This window comes from Euprymna scolopes, chromosome 9 (assembly GCF_053919585.1).
Source record: "Euprymna scolopes isolate OS-2025 chromosome 9, ASM5391958v1, whole genome shotgun sequence".
NCBI lineage: Eukaryota > Metazoa > Mollusca > Cephalopoda > Sepiida > Sepiolidae > Euprymna > Euprymna scolopes.
Genome location: NC_136490.1, coordinates 167,678,993 through 167,699,370, shown reverse-complemented (window position 1 = coordinate 167,699,370; position 20,378 = coordinate 167,678,993). Strand labels below are relative to the sequence as shown.

Sequence of the window (20,378 nt, the reverse complement as noted above, 5' to 3'; positions counted from 1 at the left end):
ATAGTGCACACCAAACAGTTACCCGTAGTGCGTGTAGACGACGTTGGAGAAGTTATCTGGGTTTTTAGGACCCCAATAGCACATATTTTGCTTATTTACAGATCACGGAAGCTGGAAGTGAACCTCATCACTGAATAAAAAAAGTGTGTCGTCAGGCAAGCTCAAACCCGCCTCACATACATTTTCACGATCAATAAAATCGCGTGGATTAAATATATACACCCTAATTAATTTATACGTATGAAATTTCAATTCTTCATGGAGGATTCGTCTTACAAAACAAGAGGACAACCCAAAAGCGGATGCGTGTTTGCAAGGAGATTGCCGGGGAGATCTCAAAACAGAATGTCTCACCGCGTCAATGTTTTGGGGTGGCCTCGCTGCTCGTGGGAGGCCAGGTGTTTCTTTCTTTACATCGCCTGTTTCCCTGAAGTTGCTTACCACTGAAACAATCGACTGCCGGCCAGGAACACGGTCACAGGGTGGGCAATATTAAAAAGGAATGCGCATTGCGTTGCAACGATTGAGTGGCTGCTTGAAAAAAATGCCTTTACTCTATGATGCTCACTGAGGTTCATAAAAAATAAAAAATATGTATTTTTATAATTTTCTGATTGACTAAAACATACGTTTAGTTTGAATTTACAGAGAAAAAATTATAATCTATGTATGCATAATGTGTTCCCTGACTTTTTGAATATTTAATGTAAAATACCAAATTGATCTGAATAAGTTCTTTAAGAGGCATGTATCCTTTAGGCTTTTGTCTTGATTCAGTAATGATGAATTCATACGATAATCGCGGCCTAATATTAATTTTTAATTGATTTTATGTCATTATTAACTGATTCACCAGGTTGTAACGTAATACTTTTTCACAAATTTGAAACATATCACAAATATACTAAACCTCATTAAATTAATTAAATGGTATTTTAGTCCTACAAAATATTTAAACATTGATATAATAACCAACACTATATATCTCTCATATTATAAGAAGCATATCTGTTTTATTCAGTCGTAAGTCGCAGGTCTGGAAGACCCACTTTCGTTATTAAGACATTACCTATACATGAGATGCATAGATATTCGTGTATTCCATTAATGTTGTATTTTTATGTCAAACATTTATAAAACACATTAATTTCCCTCTTTTCAATTAAGATTGTTATAGTATACCCTTTTGTAGCGCTTGGTATTATCGCATACTAAAACAAAAAAAGTCATCTACTCCAGTTGATTACCTTGCTAAATGATATTACTAGCAGGGAACATACTGAGAAAAAAGGTGCAACATTGCTCGTATATACCCGTGTATGAAATATATTTGGCTTCAGATACAATGTTATTTGAACATTTTTATTACATTTTCACTATAAACAAGGCTACTATCTGGAACATAAATTACATGAATACTATGTAGCGAGCTGAGCAGCAAGATGTTTGTTTACATTATACATTCGAAAAAGCACGAAGTACAGTCGAAAAGCAAGAATCCGGAAGGGAATTCCAAAGTCTAGCAGATATATGAATAAAATACCATAGTAGAAGGCTGAGATTTTGCTTCTTGTCAGTTTTTCGGAGGTATTTACCTCGAGGAGGTCAAGGGGTTGTAGTTTCTCGGAGCAGCTACCATAAAAATACTTGTAAAACAGGCAGAGGAGTGCAATATTTCGTCGGTGGGGCAGGGGCTTAGACCTAGCTGACAGTTCAGAACCTATTGGCGATTCTCTTTTGAACCCTGTCCAGGAGTGAGTGACTCGTAACAGATACATCACACAAATGTGACAAATATATCCCATACATTGGGAAAATGATGGCTTTGTATAGGTACAGGATACTTTCAGGCGTAAATAACTTTCTAGCATAGTAAAGGGAGCTCGCCTTATTCGCGGCAGTCACGGCGATTCCCTTGATGTAGCTGTTGTAACAGGTTCCCTGTACACGTTAAGCTGAGGAGTTTGAACGAAGTATTTAAAAGTAATGTATCATTAGCCATAGATATTGGTGGTTTATAAGGTTTTGTGTAATTATAAAATGAAAGAAAAATAGTTTTGGCAACATTGAATGTCACTATCATATTTTTGTCCCCGTTTCACTGCAGAATGAATTTAGGGTTGTCATCATTGCTTTAGATATATGTGTTCATTCGTTTTCCCCTCGTGACTGTTATAGAGCGTGTTAATGCAAATACCCTTAAGTAAACACTTCATCAAATCTCCACACTAACGTAATGTACTTGCAATAACCCTTATCCCTGAGTGGCTTCCGGGCCTTGATAAGTGGTGATCACTGTGTAAAAAAAAATACCCCCATCCCAAAGATAATTTAATCAAGGAGGTCATTTATGAATACCAGGATATATAAAGGTCCAACGACTGACCCCTTAGGTACACGCATATATATGCCATATTGTTTTGACATACGAATATCGAGGACATCCTGGATTCTTCTTTTATTTAAGAAGGATTAAATTATGTTAAGCTGTTCTAACAGGTTCCCTGTAAGACAAGGCCAAACTATTTGCAAAGAACTTTGCAGCTAATTCTACCCTATGCGACGAAGGCCATCAACTCCCCATATTTCCTCCTATAACACAGAACAAGCTAGGTAACATACAAATATCAGTGCATGAGGTCGCAAAGCTAATAAAAAACCTAGATTCCAGTAAAGCAACTGGCCCTGATGGCATCCCAATTATAGTATTAAAAAAGCTTCAACCAGAACTTGCTCCCATACTTACGAAACTATTTAAGCGCTGCCTTAAGGAGAAGTGCTTTCCGACCCCCTGGAAGACCTCATCAGTTTGCCCTGTATTTAAGAATTCAGGTGATAAGTCATCTCCCTCTCAATACAGACCAATAAGTCTTCTCTGTGTTATGAGTAAGTTACTGGAATCAATATTAAATAGAGAAATAGTCAACCACCTCAGCAGGAATAACCTTCTTAGTGACACACAATATGGTTTCCGTTCTGAAAGATCTACCGCAGATTTGCTGACGGTTATATCCCACAGGATTAGTGAATCTCTTGACAAAGGCTTCCTTTCTAGGGCAATTGCTCTTGACATATCAAAGGCCTTTGACTAAAGTATGGCATAAGGGTCTACTTCACAAGATTTCCAGCTACGGTATAACTGGAAATGTTTTCTCAATCATTAAATCATTTCTCTCCGATAGGCTCATAAGAGTAGTGGTAGATGGACAAAAATCGGAGGCCTGCAATATAAATGCTGGAGTCCCTCAGGGGTCAATCCTGGGCCCAACTCTCTTCCTGATCTACATAAATGACCTCCCTAAACACATGCTTAAATCATTCGTTGACATCTATGCTGATGACACGACCATCTACGGCAACACATCAAAGGCTGTAAATGACAAAGTTCTCTCTGGTTCTCTCTCTTCCGATCTCGAGCGTGTGGTTCAGTGGGGGAAAATTTGTCTGGTTACTTTTAATGCATCCAAAACCAAATCTCTATCTCTACATCATCAACGCTCTGATCCCCATTTGGCATAAATTGTGATGGATGGCTCTCGTCTGGGTGAGGGCCCGTGTTTTGACAAGCTTCTGGGTTTGACCTTTACTCCTGACCTGAAATGGAACACGTACATCAAGTCTGTTGCCAAGGTCGCAGGAAAGATGGTGGGATCCTTCTACCGCTCCAGAAGATATCTCACTACTGATGCAATTCTCTATCTATATAAAAGCCAAGTACGGCCAAGGATGGAATACTGTTGCCATATCTGGGCAGGAGCTTCCAAAAACAGCCTATCATGCCTTGACAGAGTACAAAATAGACTTCGTGGTTCAGTGGGGGATGCCCTTTTCTCTACCCTGCAACCCCTCTCCCACAGAAGAGACGTTGCGAGCCTATCCTTGTTTTATCGTTATTTTCATGGCGGGTGCTCGTCTGAACTCCAATCCCTGATCCCCCCTCGCCAAACTTTCACGAAAAACACCCGTCTAGCTGAATCCACGGTGAAAAATTTCCCCCACTCTATATCTGTGCCTAAATCAAAACGCGGATTTCATGAGCAAAGCTTCTTTCTTAGAACTGCACGCCTGTGGAACTCTGTTCCGCCTGCCTGCTTCCCTCCGGACTACAACTTGGATGTATTCAAGTCTAATGTTAACAAATTCCTAATGAACCGCCCCCCCTAATTAAACACTTCATAAAATCTCCTCACTAACGTGATGTACTTGCAATAACCCTTTTTTTTTTTTTTTTACAAAGGCATCACCACATTATCAAGGCCCAGAGGCCACTCAAGGATAAGGGTTAAAGAGTGTACAGTAGAAGTTGGTCAATATAGTAATCATTAGTAATGAAAATTTGGTAAATTTAATAACTTATATGGAACGGCTCATCAAGAACTTATTTACCTTAGACTTGAACACAACCATATTGTAGTCAGCCGGAAAGCAGGAAAACGGAAGACAATTCCACAGGCGTGCAGTTCTAAGAAAGAAGCTTTGTTCATGGAATCTACGTTTAGGTTTAGCCACAGATAAAGAGTGGGGGAAATTATTGATAGTGTTTACAGCTAGACGAGTGTTTCTTGTGAAAGTTTGGCGAGGGGGGACCATAGATTGAAGCTCAGTTGAACACTTTCCATGAAAATAACGATACATCAGAGACAAACTCGCAACATCTCTTCTGTGAGATAGAGGTTGTAAGGAGGAGAAAAGGACATCTCCTACGAGGCTACGAAGTCTATTTTGAACTCTATCAAGGCAGGACAAGTCCTTTCTAGCAGCTCCTGCCCAGATGTGGCAACAGTATTCCATCCTTGGACGTACCTGGCTCTTATATAGATAGAGAATGGCATCAGCAGTGAGATATCTACTGGATCGATAGAAAGATCCCACCATTTTTCCAGCGGCCTTGGCAACAGATTTGATATACGTGTTCCATTTAAGATCAGGAGTAATGGTCAAGCCCAGAAGCTTGTCAAAACTTGAGGCCTCCTGAAGACGAGAGCCATTCATTTCAATTGATGACAAATGTGGATTAAAATGTTGATGATGTAAAGAGAGAAGCTTGGTTTTAGATGCATTAAAAGTAACCAGCCACTCCTTTCCCCATTGTACTACATGCTCAAGATAAGAGGAGAGAGAATTGGAGAGTACTTGCTCGTTTACTGTCTTAGATGTGGTACCATAAATGGTAGTGTCGTCAGCATAAATGTCTACAAATGATGTAAGGATATGATTTGGAAGATCATTAATGTAGATCAGGAAAAGAGTTGGGCCCAGGATGGATCCCTGAGGGACACCGGCATTAATACTGTGAGCTTCTGATTTTTGCCCCTCAACTACTACTCTTATGAACCTATCAGAAAGAAATGATTTAATAATTGAGAAGACTTTTCCAGCTATACCATAGCTAGAGATCTTATGAAGTAAACCTTTATGCCATACCCTATCAAAGGCTTTAGATATGTCAAGAGCAATTGCCCTAGAAAGATTGCCACCGTCGAGAGATTTGCTAATCCTATGCGATATAACTGTAAGGACATCTGCTGTAGATCTAGCAGAACGGAAACCATATTGAGTGTCACTAAGAAGGTTATTTTTGTTGAGATGTTTGATTACTTCTGTATTTAACACAGATTCTAGCAACTTACTCATGACGCACAGGAGACTTATTGGCCTGTACTGAGAGGGGGATGAGCGATCACCTGAATTCTTAAATACAGGGCATACTGATGAGATTTTCCAGGGAGATGGGAAACTATTCTCCTTAAGACAACGTTTAAACAGTTTTGTAAGTATGGGCGCTAGTTCAGGTTGAAGTTTTTTGAGTACTATAATTGGAATACCATCAGGGCCAGTTGCTTTACTGGAATCAAGGTTTTTGATTAGCTTGGCAACATCACGTACAGATATACGTATATCACATAGCGTGTTTTCTGATACAGGAGGAAATATTGGGGGTTGGCGGTCTTGGTCGCAAAGGGTAGAATTAGCTGCAAAGTTCTTGACAAAGAGTTTGGCTTTGTCTGATGCTGACGAGATTACCTCAGGTCCATTGATAATAGTTGGGATGGAGCACACGCTTCTGTTCAGGATTCTGTTTGCTATTTGCCAAAACTGGTGGGAACCAAGCCGCTGCTCAGCTACTTTGGACTTAACAGATTGAGCATACAACTCTCTTGCGTTCCTTATTACTTTCTTACAATGGTTGCTGGCAGTCCTGAAAACGGCTTTGGTTTCCATACATCTATTACGTTTGAAGCAGTGGAAAAAGTGATTTCTGTGCGCAATGGCAGCAGCACATTCTGGAGAGAACCATGGCTGGCTGTTAGGTTTTTGCTGAAACTTTTTAGAGGGTATGAAATGGTCAATACCTACAATTAACCATTCAGTTAGGTCTAATACTATAGAGGACACATCCTTTTTAAACATGGAATGCAGAGGTAGATCAGATATAAATGTACGGAAGCTATCCCAGTCAGCCTTAGTGTATCGATATACTGTACGATGAAGTGGTACGTCTGGGGACTTATTACATTTCATTTTTATCTTAATTGATACAACAGAGTGGTCGGAAGATCCAAGAGGCGACAGAACAGAAACTGAACATAGTTCAGGGCAAGTTGTGAGAAAAAGGTCTAGTAGGCTCGCATACTGGCCGTCATTATCGGGCACACGGGTAGGTTCCTGAACAATCTGAGTGAGGTCATAGGCAATGGAGAAATCATGACAGAACCTCCCCTCATCATCGGTCTTGTTTGAGTGGGTCAACCATTCGACGTTGTGAACATTGAAGTCTCCACATACGTGAATGTTAGCTGAAGGATAAGTAGAAAGGACTTGGTCAATTTTCTCAGATATGCTTTGAAAGATAGTAACTCCGCTGTTGTGGGGGCGATAGAGAGTAAATATAAATGCAGTAGTGTGAGCTAAAGCAACCCGGAAGCACATATAGGGTAAGTTAGGATCTTCCCTGGAGATGTCCCTCCCACATGGAAAGCTATCTTTAATATAGGCACATATTCCATGCCCATGGCGATCTTGGGGGTCAGATTTAGAAGTTAAGTTAGAGTATCCTGTAATTGCAAACTCATCTAGGGAAATAGCCTGTCCAATGCCAGTTTCACTTAAAAATAAAAGGTCTGGTTTAGTCTCCTGTAATTGGGTTTCAACCTCTGGAAGGTTAGAACGTAGACCCCTGATGTTGGAGAAGGAGACATGGTAGTAGGGGTCTACGTTGGAAGTTGGAGAACCGGGTTTAATCGTGTATTTTTTCTTGAAACTTGTCATGATTATCCCTGAGTGGCTTCCGGGCCTTGATAAGTGGTGATCTCTGTGTAAAAAAAAAAAAAAGCATTCTTCCAGTGATTACGTATGATCTTATGTTCCTGAGAAGACCATCGTGCCATCAATTATCAAAAAGCCTTATATATATATATATATATATATATATATATATATATATATATGGGGGCATCTGTCCTACCTTCCTCTACTAGTGCATGGCATATACTTTTTTCAAAGATTACTGTTAAGATCTCTGCAGTACAACAGGTTTGCCTTTGCTGGCCAGACAGAAGTTTAGCAACCGTCAGTTTCTAATAAATGGTTAAGCTTATTAAAGATATCTAAACTAAGTGTTGTAGACCAAAATCTTATTACCATTACGCATCATAGACAAAAAATAGATGCTTAAATTTTAGCAAGACTCAATACATTATAAATGTCTCAAAGATTATTTAAAGATAGTGTTTTCCTGTGTTGAGAATTTGTATAAATACACAGTATAAAATAGACAATATTAAAACAAGTTTTCTTTAAAAACGTTTTTAATTGCAGAAATTATCAGGAAGGCAAGATCATACAGGGGCTTACACAAGGGCTATATCAACCAGCAGATTAGTTAGTTATAATGCATATTGACGACTAATAAGTAAATAACTACTTATTTATAAATATACAAGCAGAGTTTTATTTAGATTTAAATCAAAATTCTAGAATCCTACACAAATGAAGCATTATAATATCAACTTTCAAGTTCGTATAAAAGATGTGTATATTTACGGTTTTTACTGTGGACGGCGTTTGAGCCTAAAATACAATTATCATACTAAGTTTAAAGGGGAAAATATATTCTAAATTGTATGAACCTACAATTTACTTATATCTACTTCGTTTAATTTACTGAATTGAATAATGTAGTTAAACTTATTATAGTTCGCACATTCAATAAGTCGTAGCAGGCCCATTAATTATTTTAGTTTGCGGTTAATTATTTCAGTTTACAGTTATTATATTTTAATTTTGTCTCAACTTGATCTCTAAATCTTTTATTTTTAGTGGAATTTTCTTAAAATACTAAATAATTTATAAGATATATTTTTTCATTATTAAGTCCATAATAAACAGAACAATTTAAGTTTTAATTGTCACATTACATTTCATATGGTTTCTGAATATTCTATTATATACCTCATTTTATGTACACAATTCTTGAAGGCTTCCTGTCTTTTATTTAGCAAATTCTCATCATACGTTACTGGGTTGTATTATACAATGATTCCCAATTGTATAATTTAAATTTCTCTATTTGTGTGGAGATGTTTATAAGCTCTTACGTTTTAGCTATATATGCTAGAGAATTGGAAAAGATATTATTTATTCTAAATTGAATTAGGCTGACAGGTTCAATTTAGACTAAATACTATATTTTCCAATTCTCTAACATATATAGCTAAAAAGTAAGAGCTTTATCAGATCCAGAATTTAAATATTTTTAAAAGGGAACAAATTATAACTGTATCTTTTGTTAGAAGTTGTTTTAGTATATCCATTATCCGCTTTGATATTATTTTTAGTAACTACGCTATATTTGTATAAACAATCTAAAGTAAAACAGTTTCAATTAATGAAAAAGTATTCTTATCTTTTACAATTACAGTTGTTTTCAGTAACATTTATAAGTAATATTTATAAGTCAATTGTAATCATTTGTACATGTACGTTGTATTTCAGTGCTATTATATCATTTTATAGATGCAGCTACTTTTTCTAAAGTAAAAGCATTTTATTAAATGGTTTACATAAGTAACTAACTTAACGGAAGTCTCTATTAATTAAAATATAAAGAAAGGGGCGCGCGTATACAGGAGTGTAGAGGACGGGCAAGATGCATACTTTTTAAATAATTATGTTTAACCTATTCGGCAATGCAATGATAAATAGTGTGATTAAATTGCATGCAATTATAGCTTCTCCAGTTTTATGGCTGTAAGATGATTACAAATAAAAATAGCTTTACATATCGCATATATACAGTTATCTTTCGAAGATGTTGAATATATATTTGCAATACCATTTCAGACCATATAAATCCACATGAGTAACGTGGGTTTGTCTTATGTCGGCTGATCACGTATTATTGCTAAAATATACGAAGTTGAACATTAATACAGATAAATAAGCTTCTTTCTTGGAAATGCACGCATGGGGAACTCTCTTCGTTTGCCTGTTTCTCACCTGATTACAACTTGGATGTCCTCAAGTCCAACATAAACAAATTCCTGATAAACCTCCCCCTAAAGTAAGACACTTTATCAAATCTCCATTACTAACGATTAACGCAATATTATCCCATTGATTACGATACACGCAATAACCCTTATCCCCGAGTGGTTTCCGGGTCTTGATAAGTGATGACTACCATGTAAAAATTTAAATTAAAAATAAATAAACTGCGTATACGGCTTTCTCGGATTCTTTATTACTCCTTTACAGTGGTTTCTACTAGAATTAAATGCGGTTTTAGTTTCACTACTATTTTCTTGAAAGCAATGGAAAAAGTGGTTTCTGTGTGCAGTGGCAGTGGCATATTCCGAAGAGAACCACAGGTAGCTGTTTAGTTTTCACTGGAATCTTTTGAGGGGTATGAAACGGTCTACACTAAAATTAAACATAAAGCAAGATCTGATAATTTAAGGGACGTGTTCATTTTAAAAATGAAATGCAGATGGAAATTTAATATAAACGTTCGGAAACCGGCTTCAGTCAGCCATAGTATATCGATATACTGTACGCTGGAGAAGTACAGTAAAGAATGTATTACATTTTGATTTTATCAAGTGGTTGGAATGTTCCCAGTGAGGACAGAACAGAGGATGAGCAGAGTTCTTGGCAAGTTGTCAGAAAAACGTCTAGGAGACTTGCATACTGTTCGTCAGCGTCGGGCACACGGGTATATTCGTGAACAATGTGTGTTAGTTCGTAAACAATAAACAAATCATAACAGAACCATCTCTCATCACCCGTTTTGTTTGAGTGAGCGATTAGGTTATATATAATTTTATTATATCATCGGATTGATTTGGAATGCGTAAAAGGGCTAAAACACTTTAGGCAATGACATTTCGAAGTTAAATGCTTCTCCTCTTCATAATGTTGTGCTTTCTCTATGTTGATACGTTTGCCACCTGATGACTTCACACACACACACACACACACACATATATATACGTATATATATATATATATATATATATATATATATATATATATATGAATTTAAATATATATATATATATATATATATATTGTTAATATAAGAAACTATCGTAAGACAGAATGTTTTTATATTGGACGCAGAGCATTACCCTAAAAAATATTGAAATCTTGAAAGATATAAACTACATATATATATATATATATATATATATATATATATATATATATATATATATTATCCGTCGAATGTATAAATGAGGAATACAATAAAATGGTTTTCACCAAATTTATCTTTTTACTGATAAACCAATAAATTGCTGAATTTTTGAATGCCTTAAACCATAAATTCATAATGAAATTATAAGATCTGATTTAAGAAAAACAGATGAAACTGTTCAGTAACTGAAAAAAGTATATTATACCAAAGCAATCTTTTAAAAATTACATTTAAATATGGCATTAATTTGTTTTTGTCAAATTTATATACACATTGGATGCATCTCGCTATTTCAACTCGCAAGATATTATTTTTGTGCCAACGATAAATTTTAGCCACATTTGAGTAGAGTTGGCGCTTATATGGTAACCACTGTGTATATATTTACGTCTCGAGATTGTTAAAAACATTATAATTATATGAAATGCAAAATTCATTAAAAGTAATTGTATTGCAACACTTCTTACATTATAAATTTTGAATGAATTCTTAGCCATATTTTATAAAAGTGAAATATAAGGAAATGTAAACAAATGAGAATGCAGAAAATGGTATTCGTTAATAACAAGGTAAAAATGATTCTCGCACTAAACCTCGTCACCAACGAACTTCTTGCGAATCTTTATGAGATAAAATTATGCATGTCTTATACATTAGATCATTGGCGAAGAGATGTTGTAATGTTCTGCGCTATAATTCATCTCTAGCAGTTTACTTAGTGTTGGGGAAACATGTCTTAATGTGGTGAAAAACATTTTGATAGATTTGCTAAGTTTATAATTTATGTTCACAATGCCTATTGACAGTTTCCTTGAAACAAAAACTAGGGTGTAGCTAGGAGGAAAATAGTCAAGAAACGGAGAGAAAGTTCTAAACGCCGGCAGTGTTTGAAGGAAACAACGGTAATAAAAACTGAATTACATTAACGCATCAAAATAGTGAATTGTTGAAGATTTCTAAATCGTTAAGTCAAATAAGTTGAAAATATATCAGCTAAGTATTGAGAAGACAGTTCTGTAGAACACTTATGATATTATTTATATAAATGATTGAGAATAGCAACATCCCCTACGTTAAAAAGGGGTTGAAGAAAAGTCAGAGTGGAACCAATCAAACTAAAGATAAGTTTCTGCATCTTTTGAAGAACATTTTAATACAACAGAGATTCACCAATCAAAATCGGATAACAGTACTTCGTACATGGTCTGATAGTAAATATGTAGATGAACCATAGACAGAAACCTACTTTATGAAGCGCAGAAATAGTAATGGAAATACTATGTGAATTCTAAGAAAAATTTGATGAGAAAAACGTATGCCTTTTGTTGTTGTATAGCAGAGTGTATTAGGGGACGCCTTGGGATGTGTTTATGATATGTCGTTCAGGTGTATATTGTTATACGGGCCGTATCGCCTAGTGTGTGTATATATATTCCGTGTATCAATAACGTGTAGCAGGTATATATATACTCTCGCGTCTATTTAGTCAATGCGTGCGTGTGTTGATGCGTGTGTTTTACATATTTCAATTTTTTTAGCGGAACAAATAACATTTTCCTGTCTGCGTGGAACCAAGCACTTACCACCGACGTACGAAAGCGCGATAAAAGAACGTATACATTATTTTTATCGCGCTTTCGTATGTTGGCGGTACGTGCTTGAAACACTGTGGAAGAAGGTATGCCTGTAGGCGACAAAAACACGATGACGACTTTTTTTTTTTCATAACTTTATTTTCCAGTCCAAAGTATTTCAGAGTCGTCTGCCAGGTTGTCTTTCTAGTCTCTACATATAAGAGGAGGAACGCTTTCAGCTTCCTACGATGGAAATACTAACTTCTCCCGAGCGAATCTCCTCATTAACTGGCTCTATTTTCTTTCTGACAGACGTTTGCCGATTCGAATTTCCGTGTATATATCAAGAATATTTCTTTGTTCTACTATTGACCCAATCCGATAATGCAACTGCGCCATTCGTTACACTTGCCAAAAGGTCAATTCTCTGCCATTGTAAGTATTTTTATTTTTGTGCGTGCAAATATATTGTTTTATTTAATTTGATTTTGTTTCTTGCACTATTTTTTACTAAACGAAATATTTTCCATTATGTCTCATTATTAAAAGACTCAGTACATTAGCTAGAATGCAGAAAAAAATGTTATGATAAAAAGAAAATGTTTATTTTCTTTTTTTTTTGTACATTCTAGCTAATGTACTGAGTATTTTAATTTATAGGTTTCTCATCTGCAACGCTTTTCCCTCACATAAGAAAAGCAATCCTAATATTTGTCATACTCCCGGGATTCTAAAACTTCATACCACTATAATTCTTAGTTTTCTTTAAACTTTGGTCAATCATTTATGGCTTCCTTAGTATATTTAGACTGAATCTATCTTCAGCTTAATGGCATACTCGCACGATGTGTGTTGGATATGTTTGTAAGTACTGGAACAAACAATAATTATTACGTCCTTGTCACAGTAACGGCGAGTGAATGCTTAGACGATAAAATCTGTTTGAATTTTATTTACTTAAATTGTAATGTGCGCGGATGTGATGATGTTTAAAATGTTTGATATTTTATCGGAAACACTCAAAGAAAAGCATGTGTTGTGTAAATCGCATAAAATAACACTTAACTTTGTGATTTGGTGAAGTGAGGGTATATTTACCCACTGTGTGACTGTCCCTCACAATTATTTGCGGTCTCAACAAGATTTAGATTTGATATATTTATAAACTAAGACTATTAAATGTTCCTCAAATGGCTAGAAAGTATACAGAGATATATGAATTTTACAAAACTAAAATTAAACTAAAATATCTTATATATGTTATATATGTTTATATATATATATATATATATATATATATATATATATATATATATATATATATATATATATATATATATCGACACGGGATTTAATAAAGTTGCTTACGTCTGGATTGGGTGGTAGAAGTTCATTTTCCTGATTTTGTTATTGGAATTTTGTTATGAAGGCTGAAAAGTCTCATCTGTCTTGTTCTCATTTCAGAATTTTTCTACAATCATGCTTGCCTTACGACAGTATAAGAAGCTTGTTTATATTCGAGTTACGTCGCAAATTTTATTCGAGACTTTGTAAAGATTTCCAAATATCTAACACCATTTTTAATTTCAGATTTCGGTATATCGTTCAATCTGGTGTTATCTTAGAACATTCTGTTTCGTTTAGTTTAACATTTTTTCTTCTGGTCTGTTGATATATCAACGTTTTACTTAACTAGTTATTTTAGTATTGCATATCCTAGTTTCATTAAAAAGTTTCACTGTCCACGCGTTGCAATTAAAAGTTTTGTAGAATTAATTTATTCTCGTGTGATTACAAAGTTTTTTTTTCAACTCGCTTCTGTACCAAGACCTGATAATCTTTTCAATCCTGGTGTTATTTCAGTCTTCTCAGGAGAAGTTGCTTTACAAATGATTAATAGTCAATCTTAATTATCTATTAAAGTAGATGGCCAACGGTGGTATCTGTGATGATAGTAAAACTGGAACTAATCATTATGATTCTATACTTCGATTGCAAAACTGTTGTTTTGTGTGAACATCTCTGTTTCGTACGACTCTTCTCGAAAGAAGTAAGATTGTTTTTAATAGCTACAAGAAATCTTATCAACCACTAAGTCATGACTAATTATACCTTAAACAAAGTATTTCGTTCAAACTCATCGGTTTAACGTTCTCAGGAAACGTGAGTTCAAACATATACATTGAAAGCATTGCCAAGTCTGCTGCAAAAAGGTTTGCTCCTTGTACTGTGCTAAATAGTTACTTAGACTTTACAGTATCCTGTACATCTAAGAGGCAACCATTCACCCACGTATGGAGTATTGTTGCAAAATTTGGGCTTGTGCATCAGGTACTAGTCTCTACCTCTTACACGGGGTTCTAAAAAGAGTCGCCAACCGCACTGTCAGGTAAGTTTCAACTGCTGTCGTATCAACGAAATCTTGAATCCTTCTGCCTGGTTTGCAGGTATTTTAATAATAGGTTCTCTGACGAACTCTAAGCCCTTGTACGCCTCTCAACGTAAATACTCCGAGAAACCCGAAAAGCAGCAAAATTCAACCCCTACACAGCGGAGGTTTAAGAAAGTCTTCTACTATAATAGTTTCTTCCCTAGAACTGCTAGACTTTGAAAATGCAATAAAAATAGGTCTAAGATTTTTACTCAGCAGTTTTGCTAACTCTTTCTAACTTTATTTTGCCCTTAAACTCCATAAATTCAATAAATGTTGTTACTTATAGAAGGGGATGAAGCGTAGAATTTCTTGTCGAAATCTATCAATCTTTCACTTATCGTTTGCTATTTTTTGACCTTGACGTAATACTTTAAGCTCTTTACATCAAACCTTATTTGGAGAAATTTTCATAGAAATACATAATCCCGTTTATACATCTGTTCCTGTGTGATTATTTTGGCCTGATCATTTGTAAGTCATCGAATATTATGAATACCTAGTTCGAAATGTGAAAACATTTTCTGCTTGTTTTCAGTTTGTTTCCAGTCGTTTTGAATTCCTGCTACTAGACATGCTATATATAATTTGAATTCCTGCTACTAGACATGCTATATATTATTTGGATTCCTGCTACTAGACATACTATATATAATTTGTAGATAAAAAGAAAGACAAGTGAAGCATGCATTGTCCCCCGTGAGTGCACAGTGACCAAGGCATAAAAGCATTTGCATCCCCATTTAGCCACAAAAGTCCCATGGGGACGTTAAATCCTGGTGAAAATGAGAAAACGCTGCAGTTTTAGACATTAAAATATGTAAAGTTGAGTTCTGCATCATGCAAAAATATAAATAACCATCCTTTCTCCTCCCCCATTTAGCCCCAAAATGCCCCAAGTCCTTAAAATATTTAAATTTAATGTCAGCACCATGCAAACTGCTAAACAGATATACGCAGAAAATTTTCGACAAATATGGTAACATAGCCCCCCAAAATGGAGTGTTTTTATTAGCCCTAATAGAACCCAAGGTCTCACCCAACAATTATCGTGAAGTATAGACAAACAAAATTATATAGAAATTAGTTACTTACGACTTTTCAGAAAGTTTTATAAAAATCCAAGGCATCAATTTCTTTTAAGTGTCAATTTTAGCCATTTTATCCCGAAAGGCACACCCTGGGGGAGGGGCAACCGGTGTTTTTCCTGGAGAATCCATTCTGTTACTTTTTACTCATATCATGTTTAATTTATGCCGTAAAAATGTTGGAAATGCACATTTAAAACGGCATTAATAAGGTAAAGCAGAAGAGCTTGTTCATCGTATAAAAGAAAATTGTAAAGAATACTTTCACGTTATTATGCCAGCTGCAAACATGGCAAGGTAAAATTAAAAGTACATAGATGTGAATTTGGATGACAGTGCTGCCTTTAAATGAATTTGCTTCGAACTTACTACAACGACGTTTACCGTCTAAGTCCCAAACCACTAAGCCATCATCGTTCGCAGCATTTTTATATTGCATTTTCACCACAAACAGGACATAGAGCCACGTTGATATAGCGCCTACTATCTGTGACATAATTTGCAGGGATACTGTGTAAGGAGTTGAGAAGCAAGATGTCTCTTTTCATTAAACTTGAACTTCTGCATGTCAGTACAGTCAGGGAAGCCGGAAACCGGAAGGGAATTCCAAAGCATAGTTATTGATATTAGATAACATTTATTTACATTATTAATATATTACATATTAAATTGTTTATTTTTTCTGTGTTCGGTGGCTTCAAAACATATTTTATATACATGTTGACTAACGCTTTCAAACGGGAAATCACGCAATTATTCCTTTAGCACACGCTATGTGCATACCTGGACTATAAAAATAAACAAAACCTCTAACAACAACTAAACAAACATTGTCCGCCTTAAAGTACCATCATGGGCGAAAGGAAAAAAAAGAATTTTGTCGAGGGCGATTTTCTTCACCATTATTTTTTAAATTGTTTATTATTTTCTGCGTTGGATGGCTTCGGAATACATATTATATACGTGACCTATTTTATATATATATATATATATATATATATAACTACTTAATTTACTCACATAAAATTAATATACGAAAGTATAGATTTATGCGTAAACTTTAAGTATTTACTTTAAAAGTGCTCAATGCGTAGGTAGAGCTAGTTAGTAATTTAAAAAATATATATGGCGATTAAGCTACACTGAATCTTCCGCGTTTCATCTACTCTAGAACTATTTAGGCTTATGCGCGAATTCTGTGGTTGTTTATCGCTTTATATGCTTATCTTCTATTGAGATTTTTGTAAGCCAATCAGCTTTTTAGTATCCACCGCGCCCTTCTTATCAGCCAATGAGCATGCATTTATCGGACAAAGGCCTATTTTACCTCTGGTTGACCTGTTCCTTTGTGTGTGCTCTATTTAGTTTCTTGATCTGTTTTAAAACTAGGTTAGTGTTTTTTAAATTTATTTTTTGATTTATTTATTTTATTGTTAGTTTATATATAAATATATATGTGTACATACATATATGCACACATATATACATACATATATACATACATATATGTGTGATCGTTTATGTATATTCATGAATATACATAAACGATCACAAATATATGTATGCATATATATATATATGTATATATGTGTGCATATATGTATGTACACATATATATATATTTATATATAAACTAACAATAATAAAATAAAAAAATAAAAAATAAAAAAAACACTAACCTTGTTATAAAACAGATCAAGAAACTAAATAGAGCACACACAAAGGACCAGGTCAACCAGAGGAAAAATAGGCCTTTTTCCGACAAATGCATGCTCATTGGCTGATAGGAAGAGCGCGGTGGATACTAGAAAGCTGATTGGCTTACTAAAATCTCAATAGAAGATAAACATATAAAAACGATAAACAACCACAGAATTCGTGCATAAGCCTGAAGAGTCCTAGAGTGGAGGAACGCGGAATATTCAGTGTAGCTTAATCGTCATATATATTTTATGAATTACTATATATATATATATATATGTATATATATATATATATATATATATATATATATAAAGTTGTTCTTTTCACCAGGTGGTTTTTAGCTTATATATGAAATTGGAACTAAATTATTTTATAGCGTCCTTTTTATAATATGAAACAATTAAATTGATTAAGTGAATCAAATAAATGATATTCTATAAAACTTCTTGAAGTTCATATAATCTCCAATTTTCTGGTACATCTCCCCCCACGATGGTAAAGTTGGACATAGTTGTGTTTTTTTTTAATTAAGGAACTCAGATCCCCAAAACTTTTCGATAACTTAGTTACTGTAGAGCTTCGTAATAATTTCTTTGATTGTTATAGGCGCAAGGCAGTTATCTCGCAAGTTAATAAAAGAGAGTACTTTCTGCCATAAATGTTTTCTGAAACCAAACAGATATTAAGTTCGGATCCCAAACAAAACGACGTAAAATTTTAACGAGATATTATAAAAAGGCTGAATTTTAACGAGATATTATAAAAAGGCTGACTAGGAAGCTATCAGAGATCTTATCAGAGACGCCCCATGGGGAAATATTTTTTCTCTTCCTGCTGAACAGTGTGCAACTGAGACCACTGAATGGTTCAAAACTGCAATCGAAGCGCATGTTCCCATGCGGAAATTCTATAGCAAGCCCCACTCTCCCCAATGGTTTACTTCGACTTGCGCAACTGCCATTGCTCAAAGGCAGCATGCATTCCGAAGGTTTAACCGACATAAGTCCAGTTCAAACAGACAAAAGTACATAGAAGCTAGAAGTAACGTTAAGAAAGAAATAGCGACAGCTTAGAGGGAATTTACGGAAACCACTAAAAAACGCATCGAAGCACAAAAATTAGGAACTCGTGGCTTCTGGAAAATCTACAACAGTGTAGTAAATAATGGGCAATCAACGATTCCCCCACTAACCAACAATCACGAGGTTCTTTGCTCAGCAACCGAGAAGGCTAACATGCTTGCCAGTCGGTTTGCCTCCAACTCTACACTGGACCCTTTAAACCACCCCCTACCTGACTTTCCTATGCGGACAGACGCCAAGCTAGACGATCTGGAAATCACCCCTGCTCAGGTGCATGCTATCATAAAAAACCTTAACACTTCCAAAGCATGTGGACCCGACCTCATCCCAGCTGTGCTATTAAAAAAGTGCTCAGCCGAAGTAGCTCCAGTTCTCTCCAAACTCTACAACAAATGCCTTAATGAATCTTGCTTTCCGAGCTGCTGGAAAACTGCTTCTGTGGTACCAGTATTCAAGAATTCTGGCGAAAGAACTGACCCATTAAATTATCGCCCTATTAGCCTCCTCCCACTTTTTGCCAAAATATTTGAGACCTTAATTAACCATGCTCTAGTCCAGCACCTTACAGATGCTAAACTTCTGACCGACCATCAATATGGATTTAGACAAGCCCGTTCCATAGCAGACATCCTCACTGTAATCTCTGAACGCATATACCATTCACTGGACAAAGCGGGAGAGGGCAGAGCGGTAGCTCTAGATATATCTAAGGCTTTTGACAGGGTATGGCATGAGGGTCTCCTCAGGAAGATTAGATCTTACGGTATCACTGGTAGAATACTTAACATAATTTATTCCGTCTTAGATAAGAGAAAAATCCAGGTTGTCCTCGACGGTCGTACGTCTAAACAATATAATATAAATGCCGGAGTGCCCCAGGGATCTATCCTTGGTCCTCTGCTGTTCCTGATATTCATAAATGACCTCCCCGATAAAATTGCCTCTGAGATGGGTATATATGCTGATGACACCACACTCTATAACAGGCACGACAGGAAAACAAATGAACATATATCTAAAGTAATGGCAGAAACACTAGAGGATGACCTAAAATCAGTAGTGGAATGGGGACAAAAATGGATGGTAACGTTCAATGCCACCAAGACAAAACTGGTTTCGTTCAATAATTACAGGAAACCTTCTCTACCACCTATAGCAATGGCCAACAACTCTTTAGCTGAGAGTACGTCTTTCAAGCTCATTGGCCTAACGTTCACAGGAAACATGAGCTGGAACAATTACATCGAGGGCATTGCCAGGGCCGCTGCGCGGAAGGTGGGCTCTCTCTACCGTGCTAGAAAACTTCTAACACCCGAAAGTATCCTGTACCTCTATAAGGCCACTATTCGCCCATGTATGGAGTATTGTTGTCATATTTGGGCCGGTGCATCGGCTACTAGTCTCTCTCTCCTTGACAGGGTTCAAAAGAGAGTCGCAAATCTGATAGGCCCTAAACTGGCATCAAAACTTCAGCCTCTGTCCCATCGTCGAAACGTTGCATCCCTCTGCCTGTTCTACAAGTATTATAATGGTGAATGCTCTGAAGAACTGCAAGCACTTGTGCCCCCACGACGTGAACACCCTCGACAGACCCGACAAGCTGCAAAATCCCACCCCCACACTGTAGAGATCCCTAGATGTAAAAGATCTTTCTACTCCAGTAGTTTCTTCCCCAGAATTGCTAGACTTTGGAATTCCATTCCAGGTCACTGCTTCCCCAACTGTACTGACATGCAGAAGTTCAAGTGCAGCGTGAACCAACATCTCGCTGCCCTAATCCCTACATAGTGCCCCAGTAGATGT

General features: G+C 36.0%; 1 protein-coding gene across 2 annotated transcripts in view; it reads left to right on the top strand.

Annotated features, from left to right (window-relative positions):
* LOC145284974 (cardioacceleratory peptide receptor-like) overlaps window positions 1-20,378 on the top strand; it is a 478,373-nt gene that overhangs the window by 377,544 nt on the left and 80,451 nt on the right. The window contains exon 1 of one of the 2 annotated variants that reach the window (XM_080134080.1): window positions 12,583-12,705. The exons of the other annotated variant lie outside the window; for it this stretch is intronic. The gene's annotated coding sequence lies outside the window, so the exon portion shown is untranslated. Of the gene's footprint in view, window positions 1-12,582; window positions 12,706-20,378 lie in introns of those variants that run through there. 2 annotated transcript variants of the gene reach the window in all.